The 23,213-nt window shown below is 46.9% G+C and overlaps 1 protein-coding gene across 2 annotated transcripts in view; it reads left to right on the top strand.

The window, feature by feature from the left end:
• Positions 1-15,441: 15,441 nt before the first annotated feature.
• Positions 15,442-23,213, top strand: part of CMKLR1 (chemerin chemokine-like receptor 1) — a 53,402-nt gene continuing 45,630 nt past the window's right edge. For both annotated transcript variants that reach the window (XM_035257481.3, XM_035257476.3), the window contains exon 1: positions 15,442-15,730. The gene's annotated coding sequence lies outside the window, so the exon portion shown is untranslated. The remainder of the gene's footprint in view (positions 15,731-23,213) is intronic.

The raw sequence follows: 23,213 nt of genomic DNA, 5'->3' as shown, positions 1-23,213 counted from the left end.
TATGTTCACACAATTGTGCAACCACCACCACAATCAACTTTAGAACATTTCTTTGCCTCAAATAAAAGCCCCCAAACAAAACCCTGTATGTGACTCGGCATGGCGGCTCACACCTGTAATCCCAGCACTTTGAGAGACCAAGGTGGGTGGATCACTTGAGGTCAGGAGTTTGAGACCAGCCTGGCCAACATGGTGGAACTCTGTCTCTACTAAAAATCCATAAAAAATTATACCTGTAATCCCAGCTACTCTGGATGCTGAGGCAGGAGAATCGCTTGAATCCAGGAGGTGGAGGTTGCTGTGAGCCAAGGTAGCGCCACTGCACTCCAGCCTGGGCAATAGAGCAAGACCCTGTCTCTAATAAAGAAGAAGAAGAAAAAAACCTGTATGTACTGCAGCCACTCCCCATTTCTCTCCAATCTCTCTCCCACAGTCCAAGGCAACCACTTTCTACTTTCTGTCTCTATAAACTTTCCTGTTCTTGACATTTTATATAAATAGAATCATGCGACGTGTGGCCTTTTGTGTCTGGCTACCTTCATTTAATGTAATATTTTCAAGGTTCATCCATGTTGCAGCGAGGATCAGTACTTAAGTCCTATTATGTTGGAATAAGTTCCCTCGTGTGCATATAGCACATTTTGTTTATCCTTTCATTAGGTGATCGACATTTGGGTTGTTTCCACTTTTTGGCTATTATGAATGGTGCTGCTATGAACATTGGCATACCAGGGTTTGTGTGGATATATAGTTTCATTTCCCCTGGGAATGGAATTGCTGGGTCATGAGGTAACTCTTTGTTTTTCTAAGGAACTACCTTATTGTTTTCCAAAGTGGCTGTACAATTTTACATTCCTCTAGCAGAGTATGAGGGTTCTGATTTCATCACATTCTCTCCAAACTTTGTAAAGTTCCTTGGGGAGCCTGCTTCAACAAACAGGGCACTAAATGGCAATTCTGCAAACACTTGCTGTCAAGTGGGCACCCTTCAACATCAGTCACCACTCATTCTTGTTTGCACCACTGATTTACCTTTTATTCCCCTGGTGATGTATTCTGACAAGAGTACATTCAAGTTACCCTAAAATTTCAGATTAGTGGGGTTTGACCACCCAGGAAATCTCCTATCAGGCAGTTTGCTGCTTTCAGCTGTCATCGGTTGATTCATTCATTCATTCAGCAAACATTCTGTGAGCACCTATCAGGTGCCATCCACAGTGCCAGGCATTAGGTGCATGAATAAGGATCAGATTTGTGGTTTCATGCTTTTAACCCCTTGAGGTTCTGGGATCCTTTTGAGAATCTGATGAAAATTTTGGACCTCCTCCCCAGAAAAGCTTGTGCCCACACAGACATATGTGCATAATTTTACGTGTTTATGGCCTCCTTAAAGACCATCAATTTCTTAGGAAGGTCATCCAAATATTTCCAGGTTCAGAATCATAGTTATATTCCAGTAAATGAACAAAAAAGATGGTGTCTTATTTGTGTCGGTAATATTATATAACACCTTGAAGTTTGATTTCTAATGAAAGATTTTCTTCCTTCTACTGTAGGATTTGTGGACTTCGGTATTTCAACGTGGGGGCCTAGGCTCTATGTGTAGGATATTTGGGGTGCTGCAGCTTCAGCAGGCAGCTCTACAGGCATGCTCCCTGCCCTCTTGAAACCTGCAATCTGGGGATGGACTCCTGTTCACACCTGACCTAGGCTCTCTCAGAAATAGTTGATGAATCTTATGAGACCATCTGATCTCTGGCTCTCATTAGTGGTGTGTCAGGGCCGGGCACAGTTGCTCATGCCTGTAATCCCAGTGCCTTGGGAGGCTGAAGCAGAAGGATTAATTGAGACCAGGAGTTTGAGACCAGCCTGGGCGACATGGCCAGACCCAGTCTCTAAAAAAGCAAATTTAATTTTTTAATAAAGCAAAAACAAAATTAAAATTAGAACAAAGAAATAAAAAACAAAAAACAGTAGGCCAGGATGAATCAAGGACGAGACGAGCAGAAGAGAGGCATGCAGGCAGCGGGGGCCTCGTGGGTCAGCATGCCCGGATCACACCAGCCTTGGGAAACTCTAATGAAGACAGGTGTTACAGGTTACTGAGTCCAGCCTGGTCTTTTCGACGACATCAGGGCCCGATAGGAGCAAATACAGCTCAACTAGTGGAAGCCAAGGGGGACATCTGTGGGTGTGGAACAAAGCCAACGAGTATGGCCACAAACTTTCTTAACATCTTGGAGGTCTATGATGACGTTTTGTGGTGTTTTCCATACCACACAACCAAAATCCTATTAAACCAAGGAGAAAGCAGATTCTCGCCTGCGTCCTGAAGAGTGAATCTGAGCAGATATAGGAATCTTTCTGGGGTGAGTGACATCTCTCTGGGGTAGTGATCCACAGGTTTCTTTTGCTGAATGTTAAGTAACTTCTTGGAGCCTCCATTTCCTTTGTGTCCTCAACATCACACAAAAGGAATGTGGAAGTGTAGGAGCGGGAGGCAGCCAGCCGCTGCAGAGCAGGCACTAAAGCAGCACAAAACAAGACCTTACTGATGAACCCTGGGTGTCTTGGAGTGGGTCTGTGTGAGAACAGGTAAGCCTGGGAAACTGGAGGCAGGTGTTGATTTCAGCATGAGCCAGCTCCTCAGATGCTTATGATCCTGTGATTATGAGCTTCTCATCAGCCACAGCCTCCTTTGAAAACCTATGGCTTCTCTCCCCATATGCTACAGTGAACAATTTAAGGGGATCTTTGAATCATTGCAGGACAATCATGGGTCCCTGGTGGTTCCTAGAAAGCAAACCTTACTGTGTGTAGTCCACTGAGGGAACTGAAATATGGTATACATTGCAATTATTCCTGTTAAAGAAGCTCATAATAATAAAAATCAAGGGTTGGCAAACTTCCTTAAAGGATCAGAGAGTAAATATTTTTTGGTTTTGTGTACGATACAGTCTGTTGTTGCAACTGCCCAGCCCGTCATGGCAGTGTGAAGACGGCCACGGACAACGCATAAGTGAACGGGCGTGGTTCTGGGTTCCAATAAAACTTCCCTTTCAAGAGCAGGCAGTGGGCCAAATCTGGCTCTTGGGCTATAGTCTTCCTACCCCTGATAATAGCATAATAGTGTTTAGGAACAAACACTCACCACGAGTCAGGAGCTGAGCTATGTGTTTATGTTATTATCCACATTTCGCAGAGGAGGAATCAGTTTCAGAGAGGTTTCATAGCTTGCCCAAGATCACACCGCTAGTAACTGATGGAGCAGAAATTCTTATTTCATTGCTTTGTTCCTAAGAAATGCAACTATCTTGCATGTTCTGCACATGTACCCCAAAACCTAAAATGCAATAAAAAAAGTATTATGAAGATGTGATGATAGTGTTATTAAATTATTATATCAACTAATAATACATAATAAGAACATTTTTTTGAGAGCCTTCTCTGTGCTGAGAACTATGCTAAGTGCCTCATATGGTGCTAATGTCTGAGTGTTGTGTGTCCCTTCAAAAATTCATATGTTTCAAATCCCTACCCCCAAGCTGAGAGTATTAGGAGGTGAGGACTTTTGGGAGGTTACTCTGTTGTCTTGATTAGGATTAGTGCCCTTATACCAGAGACCCCAGAGAGGACCTCTCCAACTCTGACATGAAGTTACAGTGAAAAGATGGCTGTCTACCTGGGACCCCTGAGCAAATAAACTCAGTCCCAAGGTAGTCTTCCATTACCTTGACCTTGGATTTCCCAGCCTCTAGAACTGTGAGAAATAAATGTTTGTTATTGGCCACCCAGTTATGATATTTTGTCAGAGCAGCCCAAATGGATGAAGGCATACACATTAACACAAATCATCCCACCACAACCTGCTATTGCTGTTATTACCTCCATCAGGGAACTGAGGCACAGAGAGGTTAAGCCACTTGCCTTAGGTCACACAGCTGGCAAGTATGAAGGCAGGATTCAAACCTACACTGTGCCCCCCTCCAAGTTGCTATTGTGAAGCCCACACAGGCTGCAATAATATTCCATTTATCACCTGATAGGACTTGGGCCATGACCAATAACAGTGTAGCCCTATATGAGGATTCTGGGCTCCCAGCTAGCTGGCAATACCCCTTTAGTTCCTGGATCATGGGCTAGTTCTAGGAGACGACCTTGTGTAGCTGGGGTTTAACCAACTGATCAGGAAACATATATATACACCACACACACACACACACACACACACACGCACACACACATATGGTGCAGTGGTGTGATCTCAGCTCACTGCAACCTCTACCTCCTGGGTTCTAGCAATTCTCCTGCCTCAGCCTTCCGAGTATCTGGGACTGCAGGTGTGTACCACCACACCCAGCTAATTTTTGCATTTTTTAGTAGAGATGGGGGTTTCACCATATTGGCCAGGCTTGTCTTAAACTGCTGGCCTCATAATCTGCCTGTCTTGGTCTCCCAAAATGCTGGGATTACAGATGCGAGCCACCACGCTCGGCCTAGGAAATATTTTAATATTTACAAAACTGGTATAACTCTCCTAGCTGTGCTGCTATAAGGTGAGGGAGGCCTCCTGGGTGGTGGGATGTGTGGATGAGCAGAGCAGGAGGCCCGGGCATCAGGTCCCTAGCGCAGATGCTAGTAGAGGGGATCCGAGGCCTGGGACCCCTGAGCAAATAAACTCAGTCCCTGGGTGTCACCCAACCTGCCCAGGGCCAGGGCCCCCACTCCTCCCATCTCTCTGCAGAGGCAGCAGCCTGAGTCCTGAGTCAGAGGCTCCCATAGGAAAATAAACTTTCTCTGTACTAAGAGGAGGAGGGGGAAGCTTACTTTTCAAAAATAGGAAAGGCAGCCCGGTTGCTATGACGAATTCCTCGTGTTGCTCCATGTTTTTGAAAATTTTTTATTTTTTTTATGACCCACATAAAAAGGTACATACAGCCTTGTTGTAAAAATACATGGAAAAAGCTCCATCTTATGCCCAATTCAAGTGAGGGTCAAGGAGATGTGAGGCAAGGAGAGCTTGTTTTAAAGCCTTTGAAGGCTCTGGAATCTCTGACATTTGGGGGCCCCACCCCACATCATGGTAACCTCAAAATGCGTGTTTCTTATAAAAATATCTAGAAAGGTTTTAAAATAATTCATACAATCTGGGCTTTTATGAAGAATAAATTATTCATCGTGTTCTCGTGACTTGTGCTCTTCTATTTCCAACGACAGGAAGGCCGTGGAGGTGCAGCTGATTCACTCATGCATTGCAGACGTCAGACCAGACGTTCATTAATTTTGATGTCGCAGTTTCCTTTTGGTGTTCTGGGGCCAACTCGCTTATGATTACAGGTTTCAAATATCTCTGTAGGCCCTTGATAAGCTGGTGGGCTCCAGGTTCAGGCACCCAAGTGTGGGGCCATGGGCTCAGGGGCACCAAGTAACTCCTGGGGCCTCAGTTTACCCATATGGAAAATGGGAGTGTTTCAAGATAAAATATTTAGAAAGTTGAAGACAGAGAGAGAAAGAGAGGGAGAAAGAGGAAGGAGAAAGAGGATATAATGGAATTGATGGGATAATATATCAATAATTTGGTAAATTCTTAAGAACTTAAGAAGTTCTTAAGTTTATATTTACCCTGAGTTGCCAATTATTTATATTTTAATAAATAAATATAAATATAAAATATTTTAATAAATATAAATTTAAAATATTTTATTAAATAAAATATTTAAAATATTCTATTAAATAAAATATTTAAAATATTCTAATACATAAAATATTTAAAATATTCTAATACATAAAATATTTAAAATATTCTAATACATAAAATATTTAAAATACTTTAATAAATATATTTTAATAAATGTAAACTCCCTATAATGGAGTTTCTTGTACTATTCTTGCCACTTTTTTGTAAGTTTGAAATTACATAGAAATGAAAAGTCGATATAGGTGATGGGGAGGAAGGCAGCAAATCACACTGCCATGTGTGTATCTATGCAACAATCTTGCATGTTCTTCACGTACCCCAAAACCTAAAATGAAAAAAAAAAAAATAATAAAAAAAAAAATGAAAAGTCCTTCTCACACCCCAAGTAGTGGTTGAAAAAGGGGATGTTGGATTAATTGGGAGACTTTGAGCTGTGCTCAGATGAAGTCTGGGAGGACCTTAGGGGACCCAGCTCATCAAAAGAGGTGGCTCCACTGTCCCTGTCTTCCTTAACTAAGTATGTCCATTTCTGTTTGCCTTATATTTTGGGGCTTCATATGGTTTCTTCTGGGTAAAAAGGAGTCCTTTAAAAAGGAAGCCAGAGACTGGTGGCTGTGGAGGTGTCCCAGGACTTGGGCAGGTCTGAGGATTTTGATATGGTTTGGCTCCATGTCCCCACCCAAATCTCACATCGAACTGCAATTCCCAGTGTTGGGGGAGACACCTGGTGGGCAGTGACTGGATCATGGGGGAAAACTTCCTCCATGCTGTGCTGGTGATAGTGAGCGAGTTCTCATAAGATCTGATGGTTTAAAAGTGTGTGGATGTCCCCCCTCACATGCACTCTCTCTCTCCTGCACCATCATGTCAGGAAGGTACTTGATTCCACTTCTCCTTCCGCCATGACTTCTGTAAGTTTCTTGAGGCCTCCCAGTCATTCTTCCTGTAGAGCCCATGGAACTGTGAGTCAATTAGAGCTCTTTTCTTCTTAAATTACCCAGTCTTAGGTAGTTCTTTATAGCAGTGTGAGAATGGACTAATACAGACCTGAAGACTCTGAGTCCAGCCATCTCGGAGGCTGTGGGTTTCCTTAACAAAGGCAGGAAAAGAAGCCAAGTGAATTGTTATGGATTGGTGGGCGGGGCTGCGGCTGGGGATGGGAGGAGAAAGAGGGAGGACAAAGAAGGGGCTGAGATGGTGAATCCAGCCATTGACGGCTACCTTGCCTGTCTGCACTCAGTAGGTGCCAGGCACTGCTCAAAGGACTTTACAAGTGCTAAGACCTTTCCTTCTCACAGTACCCTGCCCAGCAGCTACTATTACTATCTCCATGTTGCAGAGGATGAAACTGTGGCTCAGAGAGGTGAAATCACATTCCCAAGGTCACATAGCCAGTACGTGGACATGACTTTACTTCCTCCCTGTTAACAACAAGGCAAGAAATAGGCACTTTGGTGAATGCTGCAAGGCCAGAGGGAGATTTGGGGATAGGGGTGTGGGGGATGGGCTTCCAGAAACAACCCACAGATATACGGCAATGCTATGTATTAAGTGCTTACTCCGAGCACCGTGTCGTACATGCTACATGCATCATTCTAGAGAATTGTCCCGATCATTCCTCTGGTCCTCTGAGGTCAGGATCACTATCTCTATTTTGCAGAAGGGGCAAGGGAAACCCAGAAAGGGGAAGTGACTTGCCCAACGTCTCAGAGCAAGAAAGTGGCAGGATTGGGTTTGAACTCAGGTCTTTTGGACCTCAAAAGGTTGTGGTCTTGTCCACTAGGCTGACTACCCTAAAATGCAGTGGGTTTGGCGCTTCTTGTCCATTTCCAGTAGCTCATACTAACAGCTGGCCCTGGGAAGAGAGGCAAGAGACTAGGGGATGGCTTGAGTCTTCAAACCCTTTTGGTATGACCATTAGGTCCTGTGTCAGAACCAGGGTGATGGCAGTTCAGGGGCAGAGACAGATGTACACATGCAGTGGGTTTGGTGCTTCTTGTCCATTTCCAGTAGCTCATACTAACAGCTGGCCCTGGGAAGAGAGGCAAGAGACTAGGGGATGGCTCGAGTCTTCAAACCCTTTTGGTATGACCATTAGGTCCTGTGTCAGAACCAGGGTGATGGCAGTTCAGGGGCAGAGACAGATGTACACATGGTGAAGTGAAAAGCAGTGTGATTTGAGAAAGGATGAGTGTGTTGGCCAAGTACAGATATGGTTGGCAGAAGGGATGATCAACGTTTCCACATAGGTGGGAAGACAAGGGACAATCCTGGAAGGCTGCCTGGAGGAGAGGACATCTGAGCTAGATTTTGAAAGATGACCAGAAGGTTACTGGGTGGCTGGGCAACATGGTAGTGAGAGGGTATTTCTGACCAAAGGGGAAGCTCTAACAAAGGTGTGGAGCCTTTAAATTGCATGGGTTCAGGGTAGGAGGGAAAGAGGTAGGCCGCGCAGCTGGGGGGATGACTAGGGGTGAGGTTGCCAGAAGCCCCTGTGTCTGTATGTGTATGAAATGGGGGCTGGTGGAGTTCCCTGGGAACTGGGAGAATAGATCAGCTGCTCAGGACTTGCTGTGTGGCTTTGGGCAGTCACTAACCTTCTCTGGGCCTCCATTCCCCATGTCTCTCCCCACTGCATCTCTCACCCCCAGAATGGAGGCTTTCCCGGAAGAGAGCTATGTGCACTTCTCCAACTGCACTCAGGACGTCACCGAGTGACGAGGCCTCACCAGCTCTGAGCTCCTCCCATCCCAGTCTGGGGTCCAGGAAAAATGCTCTAGAACAACCTTGCCCAGTTGTCCCACCCTTCCAGGCATCCAGGATGGTCCCACAACCCCCAGAGTGGAAAACGCCTTTTTCAGGAGGGGCTGAGTGGGTGGGGTCCCCAGGGCTCACCAGGGAGCAGTGAGCCCTGCCCACTCCCATCAGGAAAACTCCTCTGCTGGCCTTAGAGTTGTGGTCTCTGACTCCTTATCTCCCCTGGGGACCATTAACCCTGCTGTGCTGTTAACCCTTTCCAGCTTGGACAAAAGTCCAGGGGCCTGGATGCTCATCGAATGGACAGAATAGACTAGGCCGCTAGATTTTTCCTACTGTTTCTCAGTTCCAAAAATCTGAACTTCAAAATTATATCTATCTCCACCTCAGACAGTCCTCAAGTCCTCAAGGAACTCCCTTTTCTTCCCCTCTCCTTCTCTGAGCCTAGTCTACAGGACAGAAGTAACTCTCACAGTTCCTCGAACACACACTGCACAGTCATGAATCATGTTTCCAATAAAATATTTGTCTGGGGGTACAGCACATGTCTGGTGACAGCTCAGTGCTCAACTTTCCTGTCTTGGTAACTCTGCAGTCCTCTCTGGGGTTAAGAACTCTCAGCCTTCAGGAAGGCTTCCCTGGGTCCGTGGCCCAGCTGGCCTGAGCTGGTTGCTCACTGTGGCCATCCATTTATTCATTCATTTAACGTATACATGTATTGAGCAGCTGCTGCATTCCTGAACCCAGTCCCTGTCCCCCTGGAGCTTTAGGTGTGCTGGGGAAGAGGGAGGAAATACACCTTGCACACATCATCATGGCATTATGGTTGAGAACAGTGCTGCAGTGGAGGTCAGGGTGCCATGAGAGTGATTATCAGGGCACTGACCTAGTCTCAGGGTTGGGAGAAAGCAACATTTCAGCTGACTTCTGAAGGTCCTGCTCCTGCTAGGTCTCTTTCCAGCTGTGGCATCCCTTTAGTTTTCTCCACCTTGGGAGATGAGGTTGGCAAGAGCCAGGTTATGGGGGATTTTGATAGATCAGAGTCAAGACACTGTAATAGGGAGCCATGGAGTGTTGTTGAGCAGTGGAGTAACACAGAACAAAACGAGACATCAGGATGGCCGATTCTGCAGTGTCCCAATATACAATTGAGGGCCTGCATTTGGGAATGTGGCCTTTTCCCCCCTCATGAAACCCACCTCCTGCACAAGGAATGTGGCCTTTTTAATGCTCAATAATAGGGGGTGGAAATCTAATATTTACTATATGACAGTTGTGCCGGGCTCTTTTCTAAGCATGTGATGTATATCAACTCTAATTTTTGCAACAGTCTTCTGAGGTGGGACTCTATTACTCCCACTTGCTGAGATTCAGAGAAGTTAGGAAATTCCATAAGGTCACACAGCTAGCAAGTGGAGCAGAGACTCAAGCCCAGATCGGCCTGCCCCCAAGCCCAATGTTCTGATCTTCTTTGAAACAGCTCTTGTATTAGGTTTGTACTGCTGTTATAATAAATCACCACAAACTTAGTGGCTTAAAATAATACAGATTTGTATCCTTACAGTTCTGGAGCTCAGAAGTCCAAAACGAACCTCATGGCCTAAGATCAAAGTTTTCATGGGGCTAGTTACCCTTGAAGGCTGCAGGAAAGGATCTGTTCTTTGACTCTTCTGGTGTCTGCAGGCTGCCCACACTCCTTGGCTTGTGGCCACATCAGTAAATCTCTGCTTTCTTTGTCACCTCACTGCCTTCCCCTTACTCTGATCTCCTGCCTTCCTCTTATTAGGACTCTTCTAATGACACTGGGCCTGCCTGGATGATCCATGCTAATCTCCCCATCTCAAGATCTGTGATTTAATCACATTGGCAAAATCCCTTCCCTTTTACCACCTAAGGTAACATATTCTCGGGTTCTGGGGATGTTCCAAATAATGGTCTCCCGAGCGTCTTGGGAGACCATTATTTTGCCTGTCACAGACTTCCAGCCTGTTTTGCCCTCTGTTCCTTTAAAAGCTGCTTCCATCTTCAAGACATGTTAATTGCCTGAGAATCATTTTTTTTTTTTTTTACAGACTCTTGCATGGTGGCCCAGACTAGAGTGCAGTGGTGTGATCTCAGCTCACTGCAGCCTCCAACTCTTGGATTCAGGCAAATCTCATGCCTCAGCCTCCAAGAAGCTGGGATTACAGGAATGCACCACCATGCCCTGCTTTTTTTTTTTTTTTTCTCTGTAGAGACAGGGTTTCACCATGTTGGCCAGGCTGGTCTTGAACTCTTGGCCTCAAGCAATCATCCTGCCTCAGCCTCCCAAAGTGCTGGGATTACAGGCATGAGCCACCATGCCTAGCCTGCCTGGGAATCTTTCCTGGTGATTAAGGGGTTCTTAGAAAGCATCATATCTCATTTAAAAGGGTAGTCTTGCTGGGCATGGTGGCTCACGCCTGTAATCCCAGCACTTTGGGAGGCCAAGGCAAAAGGATCACTTGAGGTCAGGAGTTCGAGACCAGCGTGGCCAACATGGTGAAACCACATCTGTACTAAAAATACAAAACTTAGCCAGGTGTGAATGCACATGCCTATAGTCCCAGCTACTCAGAAGGCTGAGGTGATGGAATTGCTTGAATCCAGGAGGTGGAGGTTGCAGTGAGCCCAAATCTTGCCACTGCACTCCCGCCTGGGCAACAGAGTGAGTGAGACTCCATCTCAAAATAATTAAAATAAATAAATAAATAATAAATAAATAAAATGAATTCTCCAGCAGGCCAGCTTCCCGAACATGGGGCATGGCTGTCTTGTTCCCCAGCCTGTGCCTGCCACAGAGATGGGGTCCAGTAAGCATCTATGAGTACTTAATGAACCAGAGAAGGGAAATGACTCACCCAAAGCCACAGAGCCTGTTTTTGGCGGAAATAGAGGAGCTCTCATTCCCATGCAGCCCTTCCACACCTTAAAGAAACTCCAAAGTAGGCAGAGTTTGGACTCAGAGAGGACCCTTCCTGTGGCAGGAAGCACCTTCAAAGCCTCTGGTGAACCTAGTTTAGCCGCTGAAGATCAGGGAGGCTGGGGACACTGTTCTGCTTTGAGTAGAGGGCTGGGAATCTGTGAACACTGAAGATTTGTTGGAAGGAGCTACTGATGGCTTGAGAATGAACATATACGCTGCATTACGCTAGGCACAGCCAGCACTGGGAGATGGAGTGGCGCAGCTGGAAGGAGCCCCTGCTGAACCCACCCATCCTGTGCCAATGGGACAGACTTCCCTGGAGGACAGCATGGGGAGAGGAAGGCAACCCTCCTCCCACCCCTGGCCCAGGGCAGGTGCTGCTCATGGATCACTGTGCTCCTTCCAGTCCGGCCAGGATGTGGCCTCTGATTCCCTTTAACTCAGAGCTCCGGGAATCAAGAACCTGCCAACCAGAGCTGGACCTCAAGGGGAAGCCTGAGCCTCCATCCTGGCGTTACATGGGGCTTCTGGGAGATGTTTCTCCAAGGGTGCTGGAGGAGACTGCCTCTCTTTCAAGTCCCAGTGTCGCCAGGTCAGCCCTTAAAGTCCTATTTAAAACAAAAACAACCCCTCCCGCCCCCCACCACCAACAAACACTTCTTGCTCCAAGAAAGAAAAGGCAAACTGTTCAGCCCTGTTCAAAAGGGTGGCCAAAGGCCAGCGGCTTCAGACTGCCACAGCCACCAGGTGGAGAGCCGTGAGCCAGGCAGCCCCACCCACGCCTTCCTCACTGGCCCAGTGGGGCTGTGCGTTCCCGCCTCCTCTGCCAGCTGCCCAGGGGCCCAGCTGGCTGGGGGACCAGTGTCCTTGCTTGGCCAGATGTGGCTCCTGGCTGCTGAGACTTGAGCCTGGGGTTGGCTGGGAGGCCAGAGGCTGAGGGAGGCCTGCTGCAGCCACAGCTATCTCTGGGGAGGAAGAGGCATGTCCAGCAGTCCATCCTGGGTTGGATTTACCCAGCTCCCCTTCCAAAGTCCCCGTGTGCTTGATCTTCCTTAAAGACTGCCTCCTGGCCTCCTTCTCTCTCCCACACTCCCCCCTTCTCCCCAACTCTTTCTCCTCCTCCCCTCTCCTTTATCTCCCTTTCCTCCCCCTCTTCTCTTTCTCCTCCTCCCCCTTCCTCTTCCTGACCCCTCCTCCTCCCCTTCCTTCCTCTTCCTTCCTCCTCTCCTCTTCCCTCTTCCTCCTCTCCTCTTCCCTCTTCCTCCTCTCCTCTTCCCTCTTCCTCCTTTTTTCATCTCCCTCCTCTCTTTCCCTCTTCTTCCTTACCCCTCCCCCTCTTCTCCTCCTCCCTCTCTCCTCGCCTCCTCCCTCCTCTTCCTCCTTCTCCTCTCTTCCTCCTTCCTCCTCCTCTTTTCATCTCCCTCTTCCTCATTACTCCCTCCTCCTCTTCTCCTCCTCCTCCTGGCCTCTCCCCCTCCCTTTTCTTTCTTTTCCCCTCCCTCCTCTTTTCATGTCCCTCCTCCCTTTCCCTCCTTTTTACCCCCCTCCTCCTTTTCTCCTCCTCCCCCTCCCTTCTCCTCTACTTGGCCCCTCCTTCTCCTCCTCTCCTCTTTCCCCCCTCCTCTTTTCCTCTCCCTCCTTCCCTTCCCTCTTCTTTCTCCTCCTCTTCCACTGTCCACAGCAGATGAGGAAACTGAGACTCCAGAGGGGAAAGGCCTTGCCCAAGTCACACAGCTTACAGTGACAGAGACAGGGATTCAAACCAGGTCCATCTGCTATCAAAGCCTCCGTTCTTAGCCACTGTTCTGTGCGTTGGTAAGTTGTTCCAGGACCCATTTCAATGAATTCCTAATTGAAATGCCTGTATCAGTGGATCTCAAACTTGAGCAAGCATCACAATCCCCAGAGCGCTTCTTAAAAGCCAGATCGCTTCCTGGAGTTTCTGACTGCCTAGGTCTGCAGTGAGGCCTGAGTGCGTTTCTAACAACTTCTGGGTGAGGTTGCTGGGGCTGGTCTGGAAAGACTTTAGGACTCTCTGGTCTCTATTAGACGGTGATATACAGGATCACTGATACGTCATGGAAATATCCTTTCCTTTGGACCAGGAGAACTTGGGGAATGATATGGTTTGGCTTTGTGTCCCCACCCAAGTCTCATCTGGAATTGGAATTCCATAATTCTTATGAGCCATGGGAGGGACCAGGTGTGAGGTAATTAAACATGGGGGTGGTTTTCCCCCCATCCTGTTCTCATGAGAGTTCTCATGAGATCTGATGGTTTTATAAGGGGCTTCCTCTTTCACTTGGCACTCACTGTCTCTCCTGCCACCCTGTGAGGAGGTGCCTTCCACCATGATTGTAAGTTTCCTGAGGCCCCCCACCGTGTGAAACTGTGAGTCAATGAAACCTCTTTTCTTTATAAATTACCCAGTCTTGGGTATTTCTTCACTGCAGCATGAGAGTGGACTAATACAGTTACTAACTTCTGGGAGAGCTTGGGTGAGTCCCTTGCCTCCCCTGGGTTCAGGGTTCCCATCTGTACATTAAGTGTTTGGATAAGATGTTTTATTCTTTAGATAAGCCCAATGAAGGAGAGAAGAAAGAAGAGAGTTGAGTGGACTGGGCCTAACTTCTGACTGTAGAGACCTGCGTGACCTTGGGCAAGTGACTCAACCTCTCTGGGCTTCAAGTTATCTGTGAAATGGAAGAATGAAATTAGATGGTTTCTAAGTGTAAATCTCACTAAATTAAAGGATTGAGGATGGTGAGAGGTCAGTGGGGATCTAAGGCTGATCAGATGATGAGGACATACTCCTCCACCTGCCCAACATTTTGAGGCCCAAAATATAGGTTTCTCTCCTCTCCCTCCCTCCCTGTCTCCCTCTGCCTTCACCTCCCCCTCCTTCCCACCCTTCCAGGTCTTCCTTTCTTCTCCCTTCCCCTCTCCTGCCCTTCCCTTGTCTTTTCCTTTCTAAAAATACTACTTTAGGCAGTTGTAGGCAGTCTTGGCTTTGGAACCAGACAGACTCAGATCCAGCCACGGCTTGGTCAGCATGAGCTGGGCACCTTGAGAAAATGACTTCTGCTCTGTGGCCCCAGCATCCTCATGTGTGGAATGGGCAAGTGATGCCTCCCAGATGTTGGTGGTGGTTCGCATGGCTTACTCCACAAAAGCACTTGGCACAGGGGCCCACGGTGGGTACTTCTGTTATTTCTTCAGTCTGGAGGCCAAGGGTGGGCCTCGGAGACAGACAGTCTGGTTGGAATCCCAGCTCTGTCAGTGGCTGCCGGTGTGGTCTTGGGAAAGTGACTTAAACTCTCTGTGCTCCAGTTTCCTTACTGGTAAAACTGGGGTAGTAATTCCTGCTTTCTAGGGTTGCCATGAAGAGTAAATACGCATTGCCTAGTACACGGCCTGGCTCTCAGCTGTTTTGATTATTCCACAGACAGTGATAAGCACACAGCTGATAATCCAGGCACTTAGTGCCTGGATAGGGCAGGGAACAAAATCCAGTTCTTTCCCTAGAGTTCTTGGTGCAAGGAGAGAGACACCTTAACAGGCAGGGATAACACTGCATCAGGGAGGTGACGGGGTGACCCTGAGGGGCAGAGCAGGCCCTGAGGGTTGGGAGGTGACCTTCAACCTGAGACCTGAAGAGGCAGTGGGAAGCCATCCGCCACGAATTAGGGTAGGAATAGTATCCAGGTGTATGAACAGCATTGCCAAGGCCCAGGGTGAGAGACAGCCAATCTCTCAGTGTGGAGCTCTAGCCCTCACCGGGAGCAGGGGACTTGCACTCCCCCCAGCAGCGCAGGGTTCGCCTGTGCTCCTGGTTTGCGCTCAGTGGGCGTGGCTCCCGGCTGCGAGAGGGGCGGGTCGTCCCCAGCGGGCTCTCGCCGCCACCCACTAGCCCGGTCCCGGGCTGGTAGGGACACCCTCCCCTCGCAGCCCCCTTTCTACAAAGTCGGCCTTTTCCGCTCTTGGTGAAATCAGTTTCCTGCCCCTCCCTCCTGCTCTCCTCCCTCCAGCTGTTTCTGTGGCTGAGTTCTGTCCCTGTCCCATTCAGGGAAGCAGCCCCAGCTGCTAGCAGGGAGCTCAGGAAAGAACACCCGGGTGGTTAGGGGTGTTCTAGCCGCTGCGCTCTGGGAGTTCGGAGGGGGATCTTGAATGAACAAATGAATGAACTGCTTTCTGGGCAAACTACCACAGCCAGAGGAGCCGTGTGATTGGGAGAAAGAAGCCAGGGTGCGCAAGTCTCCTCAACAGCCTTCAGTGGCCTGAAGTTGCAGGGAACCCTCAGGAAGAACTTCTGGGCAGAGACCAGCGGGAAGGTATCACCACACACTTGCCTTTGGTATCTTCTGAGAGGGGCCAGGGAAGGGGAACATTAACAGAGAGAAATTTTGGTTCTTTTTATAATTTCATATTTGTCAAAAGGAAGAGTTTTGTTATTATTTCCAGATGTCAAAAGTAATGCATGTTCATTTTTTTTTTAAAGAAATAGCAGGACGCACAACTAACTATGTGAGTGTGGATTCCCACCTCTAGTTTGGTAACCTACTTAACTGTGGATTGTGAACTTTCTTCCATATCAACTATATTCTTCCAATATACATTTTTCATGGCTGCGTAGAAAGAATGTCTTACAATTATTTGACCTTTCCATATTAGATTTGCTTCTGTTTTTCTATTAGGACAGTCCTGCAATGAGCACTTTATCTACTATGACATCTTCGTGTGTGTGTTTATGAATACCTTTTAAAAGTTGCTGGATTTAAGGTTTGCATGCTTTTAAGACTGAGCTTTTGGTCACACTGTCTCCTGGAAGGTTGTGACAGCTTGACCTCTCTATGACGTTATACCAGGATGCAGTATTCTCACATCCTAAACCCACCTTTTAAACCTTCTCTGATATGAAGTTGAGAATAATATCTAGATGCTTCAATTGGCATTTCATTTCTTTATTAGTGCTGATTCTCATTTTCCACATTTCTAATGTGCTCTCCTCTTCAAATCTGTTCCCATTTCTTTCTGCTCGGGAGCATGTTTATCTTTTTCTTATTGATATCTAAGAGTTCTTTGTATATGAAGGACACAAACCCTTTGTGGGCCGCTCTCTGTTGAAAATATTCTACTCCCTCCTCTGTTTTCAGAATAGACCATTTTAAATGGGCAAGCTGGCTTTTGGCAAAATTATAAACAAACAGCACATTGTAGTGATCAGGGAACTACTTCTTGATTTAAGGCCAATCACTCAGACCTGTGCAGTTCAGAGATGCCAGGTCACTGCTCTGAGGTCACACGCCTGAATGTCCAGGTTCTGAGTTTTTCTTTTCTGTTAGGGAAAGCCCTCAGCTTCCCTTTTGCGTCCCCTACCTGTTCACAAGGCCAGTCTTCTGTGGTTCCTGCTGTCTCTCCTGCCCCTTCCAAACTGATTTGAAGGAAAGATTCTTCTAAATGCCTTGGCTGCTGAGTGAGTGGGACTGGGTCATTCAGGCCTCTGGTGGAGGAGGAGGCAGCTTGGGCTTTTCTTTGGAAAGAAGGTGTAACCTAAACTAGTGACACTCAAATGGTATTATGTCAGACACTCGGGAGGCCCACAGGAAGAGTTATCTCTTGATGCACAGGGGCCTTTTTGGACTCCCCCAAAGCTTCAGGGAATAAGATAACCTTACCTTTGGGCAAGTCATGCCCTTCTCCGGCATCTTGTTCTGAGAAGGCCCCCACCTGCACTGGGTCAGGGTTTGTCTGCGAGGCTCTCCCAGGGCCTGTCCCTCCCTTATCGCGGCTCCTGCCACACCATGCTCTAATGACCCGTCATCTTGTCTGTCTCTCCTTCTAGCTAGGAGGCTCCTGGAGGCCAGATCTGGGATATTACTTTTTTTCTGTATCCTCCGTCCCCTGCACAAGAACTAACATATATTAGGGTCATTGAATGGTGTTCATTGAATAAATCAGTTTTACCATCTGTAAAATGGAGTGGGGGAAGTCGAATTAAAGCCCCAACTCTTAGATGTTTACCTAATAACTCCTCTCTGTTTGCAAACCACCTTCTCGAGATGATTTTCTCGAATTCTTACCATGGCCATATGATGAAGTTTCTATTAACATGCCCATTTTACAGATTAGGAAACTGAAGCCTGGAGGGCTCTGATGCTAGACCTCTCCGCAAGAGGTGATAGAACACTGTGCAAGAATGGGCAGCTTGGTCTTAGTCAAGATACTCTTACTCTCTGGCCATGATAATATCATCTGTAAATAAGGATGATATTATCTGATATTATTATCACTCTGGGGGTGGGTTTGAACTGGTCTACCAACCTGCCAAAGTTATTCCTTATCTTTGTGCCTTAATTTCCTCATCTATAAAATGGGAATATGGTCAGTAACTGCTTCATAAGATTATTCTAAAGAAGAAGTGAGATCATACATGTGAAGCAGTAAGCAGAGGTTTGTTGTAAAATAAGGGCTCTATAAATATTAGCTATTGTTCTGATCGTGTTTGTCTGTACCTGTGGCACTCAGATATCTGAGCCAAGTGGAAGTTATTATTGGTTTCCTTAGTAGATTATTAATGCTCTCATTCCCACTGAGGTACAGGAAAGCCAAAAGCCTATTTCATTCTCTTTGAGCTACACCACAGTGGTGCAGTCATTGCTGCCAGTTGTGAGGCTATGAAGTAGACTCAGAGCTTCTCAAAGTGCAATCTCTAAACCACCTGCATCAGGATAATTGCAAGGGTTTCTTAAAGCTTCAGTTTGGAAATCAGAATCTCTGTGAATGAGGCTTGAGTGTCTGCATGTTGAACCAGCACCCCAGGTCATTCAGATGCACCCCAAAACTTGAGAACCATCAACCTAGATTACTTAAAAGTCTTTGCTTTTTGCCCTTTGTTCACACTGGGGTCTTGGGTTCTTTGCTGCACAATGAGGTCTCTTTTTTCCTTTCTAAGCAAATATTCATGGACTTCTGTGAATCCGCATGTTCTGTGTCAGCAGTTGAGGCCAGAAGGTTTGGCAGAGAAGAAGCGAAACTTTGTCTTATAGTACCACAGAAAGTCAGATCACGTTAGCAGTCTCCCAGTGTGGGGGCTTTGAACTTATTTTCAGCCACAGAATCCTTTCCACAAATGAAAGTCTATGGGGAAGTACAATTTGAAAACAGATAAAAGTGGTGTTATTCTCGTTGAAACAGAGGTGGAAGACTCCAGGCTGCCACTAAATCTCACTCTTGTTCATGAAGATCTTCTAAGAATCTTTGTAGCTCCATGGGGCAGGCAGGAAACTGTAACTCCTCTACTCTAAGGAATTAAGAGACCAAGTTCTAGACATTTATTGAGCTTACTGTGTGACCTTCGGCAAGGTACTCCCACTCTCTGGCCACAATAGTTTCATCTGTAATTAAGGAGGTCAAATTGTGTATCAGTTAGGGTAGTAGCTGCAATAACAAATAGGCCCCCAAAGGCATAAGTGCTGAAGCAGAACAGAGCTTTATTGTAAGGCAGGTAATTCTGAATTAGGTTGTCCTCTTCCACTTCAGTGACTCATCTGGTGGTCCCACTCTCTCATTGGATATCCTCACTGTCTGGAGCCCAGTGCAGAAGACAAAAGAAAGCCTGGAGGTGGCAGGCACATTTGCTCATCTGCTTTGGCCTGGAAGCAGCAGGCATCTCTTCCATCACACGTGAGAACTATCATGTGGCCAATCTAGTTGCAAAGGAGGCCAGGACATGGAGTTACAAGGATATGAGGTTCTTGGCAAAGGCAGCTCTTTCCCAGCCACAATCATGTATTGTGGACAGCTACCTGTCTCTGTCACAAATATGGTGACCTCTTTCTTGCTTCCATTCTTTGATTGGAAGTCTACATTTTCATTAGTCAATCTTAGTTAACATGGTCATGTTGGACTCAAAACATCACCCATCCTCAAGGTCATTCCCTTCAAATATACAAAGTAAATTTCCAGACTCCAGGCCCCTAAACATGGATTTTTTCTGAAACATGGGCAACTGCCATTCTCTTTCCCTTCTGGAAAAAGGAAATAAGAATGATGATTTGATAGAGCGTGTCGTGGTTATTAAGCCAAAGGTATTTATATCCATTATCCTATTGAATCTCCCTACAACCCTGCATGGAAAGGCTTCAGGACTATCATCCCCATTTTATAGGTGAAGAAAATGAGGCTCAGAGAGGTAAAAGGACTTGCCTAAGGTCACACAGCTCATAGCAAAAGAATGAGATTTGAACTAAAAAAACCTTATTCTTGTCCTAGGGTCCCATTACACATTTGAACGTTGGTGTGCATGTATGTATACATGGTGTGGTTAGAGTAGGGATTTTCCTTGGGCTGAAGTCCCCCAGGGCTGGACGAGGGAAGTGAAAGCTCAGGAATCATGGTCAAACTCCCCAGAATGGGCCAAGGCTGCCGACTGTAAGGAAGCTGGGTGGTTGTCCTGGGTCTGGCTAGCAGAAGTCCAATGTGACCAAGTATTACAGCCACTGGCTGTGAAGAAGAGAAGGGATAGAGCATGAGGGTGTTGTGTGGTTCTGGAAGACACTGAAGCCTCAACTGGGCTGGCCACATAGAGGGTGCTTGGGAGCAATTTCCTGTGTGAATCAACCCATGTGGGAGTGACAGCTGCAGCACTGTGAGAAAATGAGACAAATCAGGCCTGTTTCCTGTCTTTCAGGCCCTCAGCAGAGGAGAGACAAACTCGTAACATATACCTTTATTCATTCATTCAACAAACATTTATTGGCATCTACTACATGTCAGGTCCTCCATAGGGCAAGAACAATGAAAGGACAGGATTCCTATCCTTGTGGAACCCATTTGAGAGATAAGGAAAGTGAGGCTCTGACTGGGTATGTGACGTTCCCAAGATCATTTAGCCAGATTAGGAGTTGAAACACCTGGTTTCCAGCCCAGGGCTTTTTCCATACCCCCTGCTGAGGGAGCGGCCCTCGGCCAGGACTGAGATGCGGTGAAGAGGTCCTGTCATTGGCAGCCACCTTGTGCTGCTGCCGGACTCAGGACATGCTAGTTTCAGGCAATAGAAGGAAATCAGTTATTTCTTTGTAGAACCTCTAGATCTTTGCAGCAATGGGCACAGATTGAGAAAAAGTAGAAATCCTTGTACTGTCAGATGGAATCAAGAGGCAGTAATTCTACAGGGTGCTATCAAAGAAAGAAATGTTGGTGTCTGGGTGGCACCGGCTGGCGATGATAGATCCCAGATCAAGTGCCCTAGAGTTGAGATTCCTCTGAACTGTAACCTCCTGACCTGCTCAGCTTCCTCATTCGTTAAGGTGAGCATGCTCTGTGTGCCTGCCTGGCAGGGTTATGGTGAGATTCACAGAGTTCCTGTCCATCAAGCACCGATTACAGCACGTGGTCAGTTCAATGAACGCATTTCTATTTTTATTTTTGGGCAAGTGAGCTTTGAGATTGGCCTTTGCACATTTGGGTTGGTGTGGACATTTGGTGCCTTGTGATCTTGGGTTCCCAGAATAGAAAATGTTATTTGGGCCAGTCTCTTGTCTCCATGCCTGGCCCCAAGGAGAAGTCTTGGGCTCCACTGGTGGAGAGGGTCCCGGGCCTCGCTGGCTCCACCATAGACAGTCTCTGGCAGTGTTGGAAGTGCCAGTGGCTGACTCAGCAGGGAGGTCAGCTGCTCTCCAGGCAGAATGTTGGAATAGGTTCTGCATTCTTAGAGTATAGGACTTGGGTACTCAGATTCCAGCCCTGGGCTCCTGCTGAGAGGAGCCCTTGTGCAAGGAAATGGGTGGGTGGGGAGATGGGTAGCTAGCACCCAGGGGTCCGAGAAACAGGACGTCAATGGGGGAGAGGGTGTGGTGTCGTGAGGAGAGGGCAGGCCCTGTGGGTTGTAATCCTGGGTTTGACACCTGTTGATTTTTTAGTTTTTGAGGCAAAATCTCGTCTGTCACCCAGGCTGTAGTGGCAGTCACATGATCACAGCTTATTGCAGCCTCAACCTCCTGGGCTCAAGTTATTCTCCCACCTCCTGAACAGGTGGGACTACAGGCACACATCACTATGCCTGGCTAGTTTTTGTGTTTTTTATAGAGAAAGGGTGTATTAGTCAGGGTTCTCTTAGGATTCTCTCTCTCTCTATATAAAGGGGAGTTCATTATATATTACTTTGCATGATCACAAGGTCCCACAATAGGCCGTCTGCAGGCTGAGGAGCAAAGAGAGTCAGTTTGAGTTCCAAAACTGAAGAACATGGAATCTGATGTTTGAGGGCAAGAAGCATCCAGCACGCAAGAAAGAGTAGGCTGGGAGGCTAAGCCTGTCACTCCTTTTCATGTTTGTTTGTTTGGTTTTTTTTCCCGCCTGCTTTCTATTCTCCAGAAGCTAATTGGATTGTGCCCACCAGATTAAGGTTACAGACCACTTCCCCAGACCACTGACTCAAATGTTAATCTTTTTTTGGCAACACACACACACAGATACACCCAGGGTTAATGCTTTGTACCCTTCAATCCAATCAAGTTGACCCTCAGTATTAATCATCACACAGGGTCTCGCTATGTTGCCCAGCTGGTCTCAAGTGACTCACTTGCTTTGGCCTTCCAAGTGCTAGGATTTCAGGTGTGAGCCACCAAGCCCAGCTACCTATTGCTTTTGTGAGCATGTGCAAGTCACATAATCACATAACCTCTTTAGGCCTCAGTCTTCTCCTGTCCAGGGTTGTTTAGAGAGTGTCTGCTGTGTTCTTTGGCCTGGAGTAGGTGCTCAGTAAATGACTTGGGTGAGGGAATAAGGGCAGGGGACAATGCCTATCCTTTGTTACCTGAATTGGTTTGAACAGTTATCAGAATCGATGAATTCCCAAGTGTTAGATGAAGTGAGTTCAGGTAGCAAGTGTGTACATTTCCTGCACTGCTGTAACAATAACCGTAAACCGAGTGGCTTAAAACAATACAAACTTATTATCGGATTAGTTCTGGAGGTCAGACGTCCCAAATGGGTTTCACTGGGCTAAAATCAAGGATTGCATCTCTTCTGGAGGCCCTACGTGACAATGTTTCCCCTTGTTTTCCAACTTCTAGAGGCTGCCACATTCTTTGACTCGTGGCCCCCTTCCCCGACTTTCAAAGCCAGCAACCTCAGGTTGAGTTCTTGTCACAGCAAATCACTGTGATCCTCCTGCCTCCCTGTCTCATTTTTAAAGACCCTGAACCCACCTAGGTAATCCAGCATAATCCCCACATCTCAAGGTTCTTAGTGACATCTGCAAAGTGTCTTTTGCCATGTAGGATAACATATTTACAAGTTCTGGGGATTAGGATATGGACATCTTTGGGGGTCTACTATTCTGTTTCCCAGTGACATTGGTCTAGATCTGATTGTTTCTTAAATTTGGATATTGGGAATTATATGGCCATCTGTTGACAGTTGGTTCAGCAGAGCACTGACCACAAGTGTTAGTAACTAGTGAGGCTTCACCAGGGTGTGTTTGGTGAGGATCAGGGCTGATCAGGACCCAGGCTTTGGCATCATTTAGACTGCGTGCAAGTCCCTGCACTTATGAACCTGCTGACTCTGAGCAAGTGGGTTCTTCCATCTGTGAAATGGGACAGCAGCATGTAGTTCATAGGGTGGTCGTTAGGATGGAACAAGATAGCAAGGGTTAAGTGCCTGGCACCTGGTAAGAGGCTCAACATGAATGAATGATCCCCCAGCAATTTAACTTTCCAGATGGAGTCTCTCCATGCCAGGTACTGGTGATTTCTAGTTATGAGAACCTTTTTATCCCTGTCCCATGCTAGGGAAACATGCTTGTTTGGC

This window comes from Callithrix jacchus, chromosome 9, assembly GCF_049354715.1.
Source record: "Callithrix jacchus isolate 240 chromosome 9, calJac240_pri, whole genome shotgun sequence".
NCBI lineage: Eukaryota > Metazoa > Chordata > Mammalia > Primates > Cebidae > Callithrix > Callithrix jacchus.
Note: the sequence above shows the minus strand (reverse complement) of the source record. Positions and strands in the feature narration are given on the sequence as shown.